This window comes from Bubalus bubalis, chromosome 11, assembly GCF_019923935.1.
Source record: "Bubalus bubalis isolate 160015118507 breed Murrah chromosome 11, NDDB_SH_1, whole genome shotgun sequence".
NCBI classification, from domain to species: domain Eukaryota; kingdom Metazoa; phylum Chordata; class Mammalia; order Artiodactyla; family Bovidae; genus Bubalus; species Bubalus bubalis.
The window spans coordinates 36,382,906-36,388,463 of NC_059167.1; positions in this window are offsets into that span (position 1 = coordinate 36,382,906).

A 5,558-nucleotide genomic window follows, 5' to 3' on the forward strand; every position below is an offset into this window, starting at 1 on the left:
TTTGGCCATTCAGCTGCTCAGCCAGCCAGCTCCTAAATTTTTTCACCTTCACTGTCTTTTTGTCCTTTTCAGTTTTCAGCAGCAAAAAGCATTTCTAATTGCCTACCCTCACAGTGAGAGCCCACTCTCATCTGCATGAGGGCACACCCTGAATGGATAGTCTCTCCTTGTGCAGTACATTTTTAACTATGTGGAAAAGCCAGTTAAAGATCTTATCATGGAGCTTCAGGGAGTTTTCACAGTTCTCTTATCCTGAAAGTTCTCTGCTGAGGTAACCTTTTTTTTCCAATTACAGGAAAGAAAAAGAATGTCTTGGTTGCATCCAAGAGTCACCTTGTAGTACCCAGAAAAACAGGAAGAAGGCTGTGTATGTGTGTGTGTGTGTGGTTTTTAGTCATTCTTACCTATAGGATTGACGATAGATTCTGTTACTATGGAATTAAGTCCTGCAGTATTTTGACCCATTCCTGCAGTGGGTAATGGAAACTTCAGTTCAGTTCACTCGCTCAGTCATGTCTGACTCTTTGAAACCCCATAGGCTGCAGCACGCCAGGCCTCTCTGTCCGTCACCAACTCCGGGAGTTTACTCAAACTCGTGTCCATTGAGTTGGTGATACCATCCAACCATCTCATCCTCTGTCATCCCCTTCTCTTCCTGCCCTCAATCTTTCCCAGCGTCAGCGTCTTTTCAAATGAGTCAGTTCTCTGCATCAGGTGGCCAAAGTATTGGAGTTTCAACTTTAGCATCAGTCCTTCCAATGAATATTCAGGACTGATTTCCTTTAGGATTGACTGGTTGGATCTCCTTGTAGTCCAAGGGATTTCCAAGAGTCTTCTCCAACACCACATTTCAAAAGCATCAGTTCTTCTGTGCTCATCTTTCTTTATAGTCCAACTCTCATATCCATACATGAATACTGGAAAAAACATAGCTTTGACTAGACAGACATTTGTTGGTAAAGTAATGTCTCTGCTTTGGAATATGCTGTCTCGGTTGGTCATAGCTTTTCTTCCAAAGAGCAAGTGTCACTGCAGTCACCATCTGCAGTGATTTTGGAGCCCAACACAATCAAGTCCGTCCCTGTTTCTGCTTCCCCATCTAATTGCCATAAAGTGATGGGACCGGATGCCATGATCTTAGTTTTTGAATGTTGAGTTTTAAGCCAACTTTTTCACTCTCCTTTTCACTTTGTTCAAGAGGCTTTTTAGTTCTTCTTTGCTTTCTGCCATAAGTGTGGTGTCATCTGCATATCTGAGGTTATTGATATTTCTCCCGGCAATCTTCATTCCAGCTTGTGCTTCCTCCAGCCCAGCGTCTCTCATGATGTACTCTGCATAGAAGTTAAATAAGCAGGGCAACAATATACAGCCTTGACATACTCCTTTCCCAATTTGGAACCAGTCTGTTGTTCCATGTCCGGTTCTAATTGTTGCTTCTTGACCTGCATACAGATTTCTCAGGAGGCGTGTCAGGTGGTCTGGTATTCCCATCTCTTTCAGAATTTTCCACAGTTTACTGTGATCCACACAGTCAAAGGCTTTGGCATAGTCAATAAAACAAAAATAGATGTTTTTCTTGAACTCTTGCTTTTTCGATGAACCAGCCCACGTTGGCAATTTGATCTCTGGTTCCTCGGCCTTTTCTAACCAGCTTGAACATCTGGAAGTTCACGGTTCATGTACTGTTGAAGCCTGGTTTGGAGAATTTTGAGCATTACTTTGCTAGCGTGTGAGATGAGTGCAATTGCGCAGTAGTTGGAGCATTCTTTCGCATTGCCTTTCTTTGGGATTGAAATGAAAACTGACTTCCAGTCCTGTGGCCACTGCTGAGTTTTCCAAATTTGCTGGCATATTGAGTGCAGCACTTGTACAGCATAATCTTTTAGGACTTGAAATAGCTCAACTGGAATTCTATCACCTCCACTAGCTTTGTTCATAGAGATGCTTCCTAAGGCCCACTTGACTTCACATTCCAGGATGTCTGGCTCTAGCTACGTATCTAGGTCATGAAGGTCTTTTTTGCATAGTTCTGTGTATCCTTGCCACCTCTTCTTAATATCTTCTGCTTCTGTTAGGTCCATTACCATTTTTGTCCTTTATTGAGCCCATCTTTGCATGAAATGTTCCTTTGGTATCTCTAATTTTCTTGATGAGATCTCTAGTCTTTCCCATTCTATTGTTTTCCTCTATTTCTTTGCATTGATCACTGAGGAAGGCTTTCTTATCTCTCCTTGCTATTCTTTGGAACTCTGCATTCAAATGGGTATATCTTTCCTTTTCTCCTTTGCCTTTCACTCCTCTTCTTTTCATAGCTAGGAACAGCACATCCCAGTAATGGACAGTACATCCCAATATGCCACAGACCTTTGTTAGGTAGAAACACCCCCGCCACTGAACTTGCTGAAGGGGCTAGTCTAGGCAGCCATGATTTGTCCCACATGGTGGTGCTTTCCTGTCCTTAGCTCCCTCCTGATCCTCAGTACACACAAGATTTGTCCCCAGAGCCACCAGCCTCAGTGGCGGCTGTTGGCTGTATGTGTGTGTGCTCAGTTGTATCTGACTCTTTGTGACCCCATGGACTGTAACCCCCCAGGCTCCTCTGTTCATGGGATTTTGCAGGCAAGAATACTAGAGTCTGTTGCCGAGATGTTGCCTAACTGGTACCAAACACTGAGCTGGGCCAATTGCTTTCCCACTGTTGATCTTGTTACAATATAAAGAGGTACTTTATAATGAATAGTTCAATTCCTGATAACAGGACCATGTTCTCATTCTCTTGAATGAGGTTGTTAGCAGTGGGAACTGAGCTTCAAAGAATGCTATTAGATGGAGAAGAAGCCAAGTGCAAGCTACAGAGTAGAGGGAAAGAAGATGCCAGCTGGGAAGTATAGAATGAAGCAGGTGTACAGCCAGCAGCTGAATCATGTTAAAGATGGAGCCCTGAAGGGCTATCTCCTGACTTGTAGATTCCTGGAGCCCCCTTTGATCCAGGGCCACTCTTCAGTGCTCCCCACCTTTCTGAGGCCTGGTTGGTTGGTCATCTTTTTCTGGGTTCCTTTGCATGTCTATCCTTACTAGAAAGCCTCCATTACTTTTAATACGGATATGTCTGTTCACTTGCATAAAGTACCTACCTCCAGCACGACCTTTGTTTTCATCTGCCCCTCTCCCTATAGTTACGCTATCTCCAGCCGAACTTGTGTACAAACATGCCCTGGTCTCATCCCCCACTGACAGAAACACTTGCCTAGCCTGCTGCTGCCTGCCAAAATCAGTAGTCTTCAAAAAGCATCTGAAATGCCATGTAAACCATGATGCCTGCTGTCCATTGAACCAAACATATAGCATCTTAAACACACAAAAGAAACTTGAACAACTAATATCATTAGAGAAAAATTAGAAAGTATAAATAAGCAGATACCACCCTTGTGGCAGAAAGAGTAGAAATAAAGAGCCTCTCGCTGGAAGTGAAAGAGGAGACTGAAAAAAACTGGCTTAAAACTCAACATTCAGAAAACTAAGATCATGACATCCAGTCCCATCATTTCATGGCAAACAGAAGGGGAAACAATGGAAACAGTAACAGTAAAAAAAACAGTTACTTTATGTTGGGGGCTCCAAAATCACTGCAGATGGTGACTGCAGCCATGAAATTAAAAGATGCTTGCTCCTTGGAAGAAAAGCTATCACGAACCTAGACAGCATATTTTAAAAAAGGCAGAGACATTACTTTGCCAACAAAGGTCCATCTAGTCAAAGCTATGGTTTTTCCAGTGGTCATGTATGGATGTGAGAGTTGGACTATAAAGAAAGGTGAGTGCTGAAGAATTGATGCTTTTGAATTGTGGTGTTGGAGAAGACTCTTGGGAATCCCTTGGACTGCAAGGAGATCCAACCAGTCAATCCTAAAGGAAATTGGTCCTGAGTATTTATTGGAAGGACTGATGCTGAAGCTGAAAGTCCAATAATTTGGCCACCTGATGAGAAGAACTGATTCATTGGAAAAGACCCTGATGGTGGGAAAGATTGAAGGCAGGAGGAGAAGGGGATGACAGAGGAGGAGATGGTTGGATGGCATCACCAACTTGATGGACATGAGTTTGAGCAAGCTCTGGGAGTTGGTGATGGACAGGGAAGCCTGATGTGTTGCAGTCCATGAGTCGGATGTGACTAAGTGACTGAACTGAACTGAAGAAAGTACAAATAAGCAAAAGGTAGAAAAGATCTACCACTTGGAGAAACCCAGTGACATTTTTGTATATCTCTTCCCTTGTCTCTGGAGGAATTCTCTGACTCCATAGCGTTTCGGGTCACTCTTAAGAATTATGGAAATGGGACTTCCCTGGTGATCCATAGGCTAAAATTCCACGTTCCCAGTGTATGCAGGAGGCTCGGGTTCAATCCCTGGTCAGGGGACTAGATCCAAGTTGCTGTAACTAAAAATCCCACATGCAGCAACTAAGACACAGAGCAGCCAAATAAGTATTTTAAAAAAAGAATGATAGAATTATGCTCCGTTTTTCAGGTAATAAAAATTCCAATCTAATGTCAAAATTTCAACATCTTACTTTCTTTAAAGCTCCCTGTCTTCCCTCTCCTTTTCCTCCACTCCACCTCCTTTAGGCTGGGAAACCCATGGGGCTCGGGGTGTGGCCTGTCCCTCATTACTGCCTTGCTTTTCTCCTCCATTCACTAGTCTCTCTGGGCCTTTAGGGATTAGAGGAAAGGGGCAATATAAGGGAGCAGAAAATGACTTATTGTTCTGGTAGAAATGTTATCCGGAGTTGGTGCCCTCTAGGGTGATCAGTGTCAAATACCAACTCTTTTCCCTCATGAAATGATTTTGTGGGTTCCTTACCAATTCCCCCAGTGGAGGCTTTGGCTGCAAGATACTTGACTCAGGTCATCCTCCTAGAGCTGGTGACTTTACAACCGTCCCTCCCAGCTCTTGGCTTCTAGGAGTCAACATGTTACTCTCCCTTTGTTTTTCCAGTCTGGCATCTTGAGCAGGGTCCCTGGTTCGGTTCCCTTCCTCAGGACCCATATCTGGCCTATAAAAAACGTGTCTTTCCCTTGCTGGGTTGGTGAAGTGGGGAGGGGATTAGAATTTGCTTCTGACCTCAGGGTCAGCTCTCACTCTGCATACCTCTCTGATCTCATTCTCTCCTGTTCTAGCCTGCTACTTCTGAGCCAAGCTGCCTTATTTTTGTCCTTCTATAATAGCAAGCTCAGCCTTTCTCACTTGCTGTAGCTCCTTGGGAAGATTGCCTACTCCCCGTGTCTGCTCCTCACCACATCCCCTGCAACATTCCTGTGGCTGAACCCTTTTTTTCTGAACTGAATTTAAATGGTGTCACTCAGAGGCTTTCCTATCATCCTTCCTAAGGTGGCAACATATTCACACTCACATTCCATCTGTTCCCATTCTCCACACAGCACTTAACCACCATCTGATATTTTTCTAATTTATGTAACTGGTCTGATGAAGTCTTCTCAAATGGAATGGTATAACAAATTTTTGGTTGTTTTTAAAAAACTACTATCTCTGTTCCCTGTCA